Source organism: Suricata suricatta, chromosome 13 (genome assembly GCF_006229205.1).
Source record: "Suricata suricatta isolate VVHF042 chromosome 13, meerkat_22Aug2017_6uvM2_HiC, whole genome shotgun sequence".
Taxonomy (NCBI): Eukaryota; Metazoa; Chordata; class Mammalia; order Carnivora; family Herpestidae; genus Suricata; species Suricata suricatta.
In genome coordinates, this window is record NC_043712.1 from 39,992,740 (window position 1) to 40,005,248 (window position 12,509).

Here is a 12,509-nt window from a genome sequence, read left to right on the forward strand (position 1 = left end):
TCCTTATCGTGCAAATGGTGGGAATATACTCTGCCTCTGTGACTTCTCCTAGCTCAACCAACACTCCTCACCCTCTGCCTCTGTGTCCTCATAGCACCAGGCAAATCCATGGGTCAGTATGCAGTAAATTTGAGACAAGAGATGACAGTACTGTTCTCGTGGGAGGATAAAATTCTGGCATGTTCAATCATTTAAAAATGAGTTGAAGGAGACCTAACTTGGCAAATCCAATGGAGGTAAAAAGGAAAAGAATACTAACTTTACTCATATTCTTATCCAGCAGAATTTATCTGTAGGTTGATACAGACACAAATTAGGCACACTAAGAATCAAGAAGTATGTTAAATACTGGGAATACCAAAATGAACACATGTGATACATTGTCTAGTTATTCCAGTCTCAAGATACCAGGGAATTCTAGAGGTAGGTTTTCGTCATATCATGTTGGGAGCACAGATGGGGAGAAATATGGCTGGCTTTTTGATGTAAGTCTTAAGCTCATAGAAAAAGTAATTTATTGGAACAAAGCCTGGTGAGTCATTAGTATATGAAAACAGTGCCCCCATAATTGTGAATGAGATTCTCCCACAAAGAATGAACCCCGTGGCAAAAGCTGTGAGCTAAGAATAGAGTCCAATATGTTATCTATGTGTAAATGTTGGTTAGAAGTAACAGTTTAAAGAAAAAAAAAGTTGTATATAAATGCTATATAGATCAGTAAGATACAATTCATGAAGTCGTAGGTGGTCAGGATTGAATGTTTGCCTTGTACAGTTAACTTTTGGGGTTCCCTTGTCAACAGGAATATGTCAACAAAATAACGATATCATCCCCTCCCCCCCATTTTTCTAGATATTCCTATTGTTAGTTAATAATAGTGATTAGTTTGATTCTAACTTGTTTGTAGCGCTGTTTGATTAAATTCAGCACAAGGTCTGCATTCATATAATTAGCTATGCTTCTCCTACACAGGTTATGAAATCTTTTTGAACATGAAGGTGAAGTCATTTATACCATGAATCATTCCATAGTGGCTAATCTGAGTACTGATAGACTGCTCGGCATGCATGTGCATCATACCTTAATTGGAGAAAAATCTTTATTTCATTTATCTTTACTAATGTTTTATATATTGGTTTTATCCAACTTTATATATATTGTCCTGAATGCCACATTCAACAAGGATCCAGTAAGATACAGAATAAAATAGGTTCACTGGATTTGGTAATAAGGACATGATTTCTGACAAGCCAGTAAAATAGTTGTTAGCAAATAACAGCGTAAATGACTTGTTTTCTCCCACCTAATGGCAATGCTTATATACTATGTAGGAAGTAAAAGTAATTAAACATTTATTATTTAACAATTTTAAATGTCATAAATTTCTGTTTAAAAATAATAACCCAGCAGATTTCCTTCTCTAATGTCAAAATGGTCAATTCATTTTAATTAAAAAGATGTGATCTCAGTCTCTGAGAGACAAAGATCTGGATATTTTCTGGATAACTAGAAAAATAGTAGTTAAGTGACTTGTTAGAAAATATAATAACTACCCTAAATATCTGTCTCAAATTGAAATATAATGCAGTAATCTAATAATCTTAAAAAATAGGGCTAATTTTCCTATAAATTATGGCATCTGTATTTTTACCTACCCAAGTATTCATATCACATATGAAATATTTTAGATATACAGTCAAATAGATAATAAACAAGTAGGCATGCATATATAGCTTTAGATAGATATCGCAATGCTATAAAAAAACATCTAAGCACAATGTTTGACACTTTATTTAAATGGTGGGGAAAACCATGCAAAAGAAAATAAAACAGATGGTATAAGTCTTCCCCAATTTCCTCTTTATTTTCCTCTATCAGAGTTGTTTCCATGCATATTTACTACACATTTATGTACTGCTAAATATTAAATTGAAAAGATTTTCTAGTAGTCAAAATTTAAATATGTGGCATTATGCAATAATTACTTTTATAATCACTATTACATGCTGAAATATATCCATGGTAGATGGTTGCTGTAACTCATTAAGTAAAATCATATGTTTTTGTATTTCTACATTTCTATTTATAGACATAAGGATAATTCCCAGTATTTATTCTTAAAAACAATATTTCAATACATATTTTGGAAATTTACAAACCAACCCTGTATTCTTATGATATGCTCCACTTGTTTATGATGTCTTTTAAAAAGTTTTTATATGTGGCTGAACTGAGTTTTCCAATAATTTGTTGAAGAATTTTGCATTTGGGTTTATGAGCAATACTGGCCCGTGATCTCCTCTTTACTGACATTTTTATATCAAGATTACCTTGAACCCAGAAATCAAGTTGGACATTGTTTTTTTTTGATCTGTTCTCTCAAAGACTTTGAATAAGATGAGGGTTACTTTTTCCTTAAATGGTACAAGAATGCACCTTTGAATCTGTCTAGGCCTTTTGTCATCTCAAACATAGTTGCTGTAGTCATTTTTCAGCCTACATCAGAGAATTGTAATATCAGGGTCCTTGTGAGTCTTTTGCTGCTAGCTAATTTTGGTCTTTCTCACTAATGATTTTTTTAACCATATACACCAACAATTCTTGGTTGTGTACTGTATTTTGTATTTTTTAAATAAGAGATATATCCAGGGCCTAGAATAATATTACCTTTTTTCAAAGAGCTTTTACAAGTCAGAAACTGTACTATACTTCATGTCTGTGCCCTTAGGTGCTCAGGATCATAGAGGTGATGCTAACTTAGACTGTAATTTTGAGCAAGTACTGTTTTATTTCTGGTTCATATTACTCTGAGTTCATTTTTTGTATTCCAGTTTTAAATTTTGTTTTTTGAGGTTTCAGTTTTAAATGTTGGGTGTATAAAACAATGTTACATTGGGTTGGTTCTTTAACTTTTATTTTTTTCTGTCCTGGTATTCTACAGCATAATCCTGGAGGTATTTCTTCTGAATTGGAAAAGGCCTTCTGGGCAAAACCCAAAATGTTTATTACTGATTAGCTTACATTGAAGCAGAAGCTGTGCTATTAAGTTACTTCAGCTTTAATATCTAGCTAGGCATTTAACACCCTCAGGAGACCACAGGCCTCTGTCTTTCTCTTGTACTGGTATTTATTATCACTATCACTATCTTATCCCTTAATAGTCTCAAAAATACAGTACAGGTGACTAGTCCTATATATGATTCTTCATTAGATTTGCACGTATTTTGAATCTGCTATAGGTTAGCTCCTAAGAATCCTTGATTTAATGTTTCAGAGAGCTTTAAAAATATCAAATCTTCAGGGATCTGTGAGTCTATCTACACATTCAGTATTTATATACAGTTCGTGATTATGACAAGAGCCTTAGTTAAATGCCCACTGAACATTTACCCATAGCACTATTTCTGCCTAAAGTCTTAGGTTATTCTTTTAGTTTTGATAAAATAATATAGTTAATATTTTTACTAACATCACTGTTAACATAGTTTAGGTAAATGTTTCATTTTTCATGGATTTACTCTTCTTTTTGACTTACATTCTCATTTTTCTCTTATCTCTTATCTAACTTCTTCTTGCCAAAAATTGTTATTCACGTTTAGTGAGGGTCTTTTATTCCCTGACATTTCAGTATTCACTAATACTCACTAATAACTAATTTTTGTTTTCTAAATGTATCACAATGTTGTTCTTGCTGCTATTAAATGAGTGTTGAGTTGAGTATAAACTTCTGAGTTCATTGTATTTCAAGAGCATTCTGAAGATATTATCTTACTGTTTTCTGGAATTGATTGTTACAGGTCAGACATCTAAGGTCAATTTATTAACTATTTCTTCATATATAGTTTTATTTTATAGCTTTATATGCTATTCATTATTCTTAGATGTTTTACTGACTCATTACAATGCCAATGGACTTAGATATTCTTTTATTTATAATGATAATTACTCTGTACTTTCAAAATAGGGAGCTTACATCTTATTTTAATTCTGAAAAATATTTTTGTCCTTAATACTTTAATTATTATTTTTCTGTTATTACCAATTTTCTTTCCTTCTACAACAACTATTATTGAAAAATAGAATTTTACAGTGTATCTCCAGCATTCTTAACTATTGTTCATATTTTTTAAATTTTTTAATGTTTTTTTATTTATTTTTGAGAGACAGAGAGAGACAGAGTGAGCAGGGGAGGGTCAGAGAGAGAGAGGGAGATACAGAATCTGAAGCAGGCTCCAGGCTTTGAGCTAGCTGTCAGCACAGAGCCTGACATGGGGCTCGAACCCACAAACTGTGAAATCATGACTTGAGCTGAAGCCGGATGCTTAACCGACTGAGCCACCTAGGAGCCCCTCATATTTGTATTTAAATTCTCTTTCTGAGTACTGTGTGAACTTCTCAATACTATCTTACCATTCACTGTTCTTTTCATAAAATGTGTTCAGTCTAGAATTTTTCTCACATAATGCATTTCAGTAATACATCCCTTTTTAAAATCCATTTCATTTTTTTCAATGTTTATTTGTTTTTGACAGAGAAGGGTTGGATAGAGCATGAGCAGGTGAGGGGCAGAAAGAGAGGAAGACACAGAATCCAAAGCAGGCTTCAGACAGTGATCTGTCAGTATGGAGCAGTTTGAAAGCACACACCATGAGATCATGACCTGAGTCCACTTGAATGCTTAACAGACTGAGTCATGCAGGCACACCAATCCATTCCTTTTTTAAGCTTTCTTATATAGTATTTATTTTTTCTTGTGTCATTTTTTGCTTTTATTTCAAAAATACTTCTTTTTTAAACTAGGATTTATACATTCATATTTCTATTTGAGTATTTCATATAATTAAAATCTTTGTAAGAATCTATTATAAAATTCATTTCAAAACTTTCATATTCATTTTACAAGGTCATCATTACCTTGATTCCAAAACCAGACAAGGACCCCACTAAAAAGAACTACAGACCAATTTCCTTGATGAGCATGGTTGCAAAAATTCTCAGCTAGATACTAGCTGATTAAATCTAACACTACATCAAAAGAATTAATCACCATGATCAACTCGGATTTATTCCTGGGCTGAGGACTGGTCAAATCCACAAATTAATCAATCTGATACATCAGATTAATAAACGAAAGGAGAAGAACCATGTGATACTCTCAACAGATGCCGAAAAAGCATGTGACAAAATATAGCATTTCTTGATTAGAAAGAAAACTTCAAGGAAGTACGGATAGAAAGAACATATTTTAAGATCATAAAGGCCATATACAAAAGCCCCACAGCTAGTATCATCCTCAATGGGGAAAAACTGAGAGTTTTCCCCCTAAGATCAAGATCATGACAGGAATGTCCATTCTCACTTGTGTTGTTCAAAATAGTGTTGGAAGTCCTAACCTCAGTAATCAGGCAATAAAAGGAAATAAAAGCATTCAAATTGACCATGAAGAAGTCAAAATTCCACTCTTCACAGATGGCATGATATCTATGTGGAAAACCCAAAAGATTCCACCAGAAAACTGCTAGAAGTGAATTCAGGAAAATCTCAGGACACAAAAACAATGTATAGAAATCTGTATAGAAGAAAGAGGAATCAAGAAATTGATCCCATTTATAATTGCACTGAAAACAATAAAATGCCTAGGAATAAACTTAATCAAAGAGGTAAAAGATATGTACACTGAAAACGATAAAAAGGAAATTGAAGAAGACACAAAGAAATGGAATAACATTCAAAGCTCATGGATTGGGAGAAGAAATATTGTTAATAAGTCAATACTACCTAGAATAATCTACATATTCAATGCAATCCCTATCAAAATAACACTAGCATTCTTCACAGAGCTAAAACAAATAATTCTAAAATTTGTATAGAAGCAGAAAAGACCCCGGACCAAAATTATGTTCAAAAAGAAAGCCAAAGCTGGAAGCATCACAATTCTGAACTTCAAGCTATATTACAAAGCTGTAATCATCAAGACAGTGTAGTACTGGCACAAAAACAGATACATAGATCAATGGAACAAAATAGAAAAAGCAGAAACAGATACACAAACATATTGCCAACAAATCTTTGATAAAGCAGGAAGGACTATCCAATGGGGGGAAAAGGTCTATTCAGCAAATGGTGTTGGGAAAACTGGACAGCAGCATGCAGAAGAATGAATTTGGATCATTTTCTTACACCATACACAAAAACAAACTCAAAATGGATGAGAAATCTAAAAGTAAGACAGGAAGCCATCAAAATTCTAGAAAGGAAAACAGGCAACAATCTTTTTGACCTCAGCTACAGCAACTTCTTACTCAACATGCCTTCAGAGGTGAGGGAAACAAAAGCAAAAATGAACCATTGGGACCTCATCAAAATAAAAAGCTTCTGAACAGCAAAGGAAACAACAAAACTAAAAGACAAGCAACAGACTGGAAGATGATATTTTCAAATGACATATCAGATAAAGGGTTAGTATCCAAAATCTATAAAGAGCTTATCAAACTCAACACCCCAAAATCAAATAGTCCAGTGAAGAAATGGGCAAATACATAAATAGTCACTTTTCCAATGAAAACATCCAGAAGGCTAACAGATACATGAAAAGATGCTCAACATCACTCATCATCAGAGAAGTACAAATCAAAACCTTCATGAGGTACCACCTCACACCTGCATGAATGGCTAAAATTAACAACTCAGGCAACAACAGATATTGATGAGGATGCAGAGAAAGGCAACCATTGAGACTGCTGGTGGGAATGCAAACTGATGCAGCCACTCTGGAAAACAATATGGAGGTTCCTCAAAAAATTAAAAATAGAACTACCCTATGCCCCATCAATTTCACTGGTATTGTCCCAAGATTACAAAAATGCTGATTTGAAGGGACATATTCACTCCAGTGTTTATAGCAGCACTATCAACAATAGCCAAATTGCAGAAAAGTCCAAATGCCAAATGACCCTCAACTGATGAATAACAGATAAAGAAGATGTGTGTGTGTGTGTGTGTGTGTGTGTGTGTGTGTAGGCTGTTATTGCATTCTATTAGTTTCAGGTGTTTTGTTATCTTGAGTGGAATGTTTGGAATTCCTGGAAATCAGAGAATTGGAGTATGGGTTCTCTCTGCCATTTTCAGATCACTTTTTAGTTTGTAATCATGTTTCAGTAGCCCAGAATCATTTAACCCTAGAAGCCAAGCCTTTAATAAAGTTTAGGTTTTCTGTCTTATGGTTTATATTAGCAGCATGGCAAGTGTGGACATGGACTCAGCCAGTGATTTGGTTGAACTGGGTTCAGAGGCTTTGTTCTCCTCTGCCTATTTTTAGAACTTCCCAGAATTTCTAGGCCCAGACAATGTTTGACAACATTTTGCTCCTTTTATTTAGTATGTATATGTATATAATTTTTACTTTGTTTATATGTGTGTGTGTGTGTGTGTGTGTGTGTGTATTCCACCATTCACAAAATTTGTGGTATAGAGAACCAAATTTCACTCATTGGCTTCATGTAGTCACTATGGTTTAGAGTCACCATTTTACATAAAACAGTTTTAATACTTTTTATTCTGCAGAACTAAACTCCTGGCAGTGTCTTCTTTTACACCTAAAATTCAGTAAGCCTGCAGCTTCAGCCTAGCTCATAACTGAATGTTTTTATTCTATTTCTGGCTCACAGAGATTTTTTTATCTTGTATTTGAGCTCAGCAGTGGCTTTTAGATTTTCTTTTTTAATATTTTATCAATCATTACTATGTGTTTAGAACAGAGAGGGTGATCAAAGCATGAACTTCATGCTCCAACTTGACCTGAATGCCAGTGGCATTGATTTTTCACAAAATTGTGTAGCTGCTGTACAGAATATTAGAACTATCAGTCCTTCAAGAAGATCATACTGACCACAAACATAAAATACAATTATAAATTATGCAGCCTGCAGAGAAGATAGCAGAAACATAATGCCTCTATCAATGGAAACATTTTTATGTGGCTTGGGTTTGATTTTTCCAAGGTGCTCAACTTAATTACCAGATGCAACTTAGCTGTAGCATTTTACCTATAGACATAGAGAGGCACTTCTTGTATTTTTCATTAATGTATATCCATGCCAATATTTCAAAGCATATCTCTGACTTCTGGCATTACTATAACATATGTTTTTACACTACCAATTTTAGGTAAAATCATACATATATGTATACATATATATATGTATGTGTTTATATGTGTATGTATGTATACATATATATATATATATATGTATTTATATGTATTTTTTTTCTCGTGGACATGATGCCTCTTTTTAATAATTGAAAGGGATGGCTTAAGGCAAAAATCCTTAGGTCTACAAAAAATGTTTTTTTTTTTTTTTTTTTACTTTATCACTGGGCTTTGAAGTTTTTCCTTATGTATTATTTTTTGCCTTATAATGTTTTTCAAACTCACATTGATGGGCATTATTTAAAGCAAAACTACTTAGATTGAACTGATTAAATGTAATTACTACTGACTTTTTCCTATAAAATAATCTTAGTCATTGACTCTCCCATAAGTTTGGGGGGAAATAAATATTTTAACTCCTAAGAATTTAAAGTGGGCTGTAACTGAATGAATTTCCTCATCTCAACAGGCATAGAAAGATAGATAGAGCATATAGATGCATTAACATATAAAGTACTATTGTCTGATGTTTTTATGATGCTGAGTATCTATTTAAAAAGGCTTTAAATACTATTAATACATACTATTAAGCACTAGTTGGCATAGCTTTGCAATGGAGACCCAAAAGAATGAAATAACTGTACCACAGGGCTGAATGTTAAGGCTGTGGCTAAAAAAGTCAGGAATCATCAGGAATCAAAGCCTGAAACTCTAAGGGAAAGTTAAGTTTCAGGAGACTTTATATCAAGCTAATTATTCAGACCTGAAGAATCTCCTACCACGTTCAACCTGTTTTTATAAAGGATCCCTGAAATAGGACAAATCACATAAATTTTATGACAAGGAGTATTTGGCCAGATACTATCCAGGGGAACTTAAACAAATGATATTAGTGCATTAATACTATGCTAATCAAGGTTACATCTGGGACTAACCAGTTCATTTGAGGCAAGCTTTCCAAATATGAACACAAAAACAAGATAATAAAATCAGATTCAAAGAAATGTAAGACTACATAACAAACCAACCAACAAAGTTCAGAATCATGCCTTATTATCCTATTTAGATGGTTGAGATGGAATATAAAATTCTTGTGAACATCAGCACAAAAGCAAAGAAGGAAATATTTGTGTTGTGTTATTTACAGAGTCCACAAGGTAAAAGCAAAGTAAGTATTCAGATAAGTAAAAGTCTCCATATACTGATGCTCATGAATTGGAGTATTTTAATGAAGGGAATAGTAATTAGAGAAGGGGCTTTTGTCAAGAGGGGATTATCTGTAAATGACAAAAATAACATATTTATATTTGCAGCTTTCTATTCCTCTACATTGCTAGTGATAAACTAAGACTATTTGAATATAAAGTATAAACTGTTTCCCCATCAAATAAATGATGCAATTATTTTTAACAAATAAGTTAGAAGAAGTAACTATCATATAATCAGAGGTTATATTCTGTTTTTATTCTTAGGCATTTCCTCTCAAAGGGAAAAATCATAGGTATTTTGACATCCCCCATCCTCTGCTTGGAAGTGGGCTAAGGAAGTATCTGTGAATATAGCCAAAATTCTTCTCATGAATGCAATCTGGGTGTATTCTAATACATTGAAATCAGGTTTTACCAGAATTTAAATAAAACATGCAAACAGTTTTAACCTGAATAATTTTTGATTTGGGTAATGCTAACAAAGTTAATTTTAGCAGTGTAACCTAATGTAAAATTTTTAACATGTCAAATTAATTGACTTGGATGATGATTTAAGCAGATGTATTGCGGTTTCTATTGCTTTGCAACAAATTACCACAAGGCACCATACCTAAAACAACACCCATTTGTCATCTTACAGTTTTTATGTATTTATTTTGTAATTTAAAGAAATTTCTTTTTGACCTAAAAAAGCGGGGGCAGCAGTTCAAGATGTTCTTTCCATCTTCCTCCTCTTTTTTTTTCTTTATAAGAAATACCTTTATTTCCTTAGTAATAAAATTAACACATTATTGTACAAAAAGTTAGTGGAAATGTACTAAGAATAAAAATCAGAGAATCAATCCTATCACCTGGAGATGACCTAACTGCACCAATTCATTTCCACCTTTATTTCCTTCTCTCCTCTGTCTTCTTTTTCTCCTCTTCCTCCATCTGCTCCTCTGTTTTTATTTATTTTTAAATATATTTTAATGTTTTTTTTTTTAATTTAAAAAGTTCTAGTTAGTTAGCATAAAATGTAATATTGGTTTCAGGCATAGAATTTAGTGATGCATCACTTACATATAACACCTGTGTTCATCACAAAACGTGCCCTCCTTAATTCCAATCACCCATCTATTCCATCCCCCCAAGTCTCATTCCTCCATTGACCCTCTGTTTGTTCTCTATGTTGAATCTCTTACGGTTTGCTTCCTTCTGTCTCTTGTTTCACCTTCCCATGTGTTCATCTGTTTTGTTTCCTAAATTCCACATATGAGCTAAATTATACAGTATTTGTCCTTCTCTGACTAACTTACTTCACTCAGCTTAATACTCTCTAGCTCCATCCACCTCTTTGCAAATGGCAAGATTTAATTCTTTTTGATGGCTAAGTAATATTCTAGTGAGTGAGTGAATGTGTGTGTGTACACATTTTTTTTTAATATCAATTCATTAGTCCATAAACACTTTGGCTCTTTCCATAGTTTTTCTGTTGATAATGCTTCCTTTGTGTCACCTGTGAAGTTGGGGTTCCTGGTGATATTCTCTGTTCTCTCTAGTATTTGTTGCTTTTTGTCTTTTTTCCCCACTCAAAGAGTTCCCTCTAATATTTCTTGCAGGACTGGTTTAGTGGTCAGAAACTCTTTTAGTTTTCATTTGTCTGGGAGAAAAATCCTTATTTCTCCATCTTTTCTGAATGATAGCCCTGCTGGATAAAGAATTCTTGGCTGCATATGTTTCTCAGTCAGCACATTGAGTATATCCTGTCATTCCCTTCTGGCTTGCCAAAAGTTCTGTGGACAGATCTACTGCAAACCTGATCTGTCTTCCTTTGTATGTTAAGAACCTTTTTCCCCTTGCTGCTTTCAGGATTCTGTTCTTGTCTATGTATTCTTTGAATTTGATTGTGATATGCCTAGGTGATGGCTGTCTTTTGTTGAATTTAATAGGAGTTCTATGTGCTTCTTGGATTTCAATGTCTGTTTTCTTCCCCAGATCCAGGGAGTTTTAGCTATAATTTGCTTGATAAATCTCTTTTTTCTCTCTCTTCTTCTGGGACTCCTATGATACAAATGTTATTATACTTTAAGGAGTCACTGATTTCTAAGTCTACATTTGTGATGCAGTGCATTTCTTTCCCTCTTTTTATTTCAGCTTTATTATTTTCATATTTTTATCTACTATAATACTGGCTTATTCCTCTGTTTCATCCATCCTCATTGTCATCGCAACCATTTGTTTTTGTATCTTGATTATAGCATTTTTATTTCATTCTGACTAGTTTTTAGTTCTCTTATCTCTGCAGTAAGTGATTCTCTGTTGTCTTCTATGCTTTCGTAAAGTCCAACTATTATCCTTATGCTTATTGTTTTAACTTCTGGTTCAGACATCTTGCTTGTATCCATACTGTTTAAATCTCTGTCTGTGACTTAATTGTTCTTTCTTTTTGGGGTGAAATCCTCTATCTTGTCACTTTGTCTGGGTCACTGGTGTGTGTGTGTGTGTGTGTGTGTGTGTGTGTGTGTGTGTGTGAGAGAGAGAGAGAGAGAGAGAGAGAGAGAGAGACAGAGAGAGAGAGAGAGACAGAGATATGTTAGGAAAACCTGTTGTATCCCTGCTACTGAGAATAATGGTGCATTCAGAATAGGTCTGGAAATAATAATTGACAGCTAGATCCTGGTGCATTTTAGTCTACTTATTAAAAGAAGCTAGATATAAATACATACATACATACATACAATAGGCTTGGTTTTATTTCCCCTGGAGCTGAAGTTTTATAGCACTCTATGATCTGTACAGTTAGTATGTATGAGAAGTTTGTGCTCATCTTCTGGTGAGGGACCTATGACTCTGATTCTCATGCTGACTTGCCCTATTGGAGATGCACCTGTAGGGTGCAGTGGGATGGGCTTGGTGTGTGAAGCTCTGGCCTCTCCTGGGAGGAACTGTTTAGCTTCCTGAAGTCCCTGAAGTCAGTGCTGATAGGTAGAGGAGTGTGGAGAATCGGCACTGCCCCACGGTCTAGTTACAGGAGTGGGAATTTGCACCCCACTTTTCAGGAAGCCCTCACTGAAGAGCAAACAGTCCCCTCTCTTGTGTCCCTAGCTTATACCAGATGCCTGCATATGAGCTGTCTCTGCCAGGTAGTACAGCAATCCTGTGTTTTATCT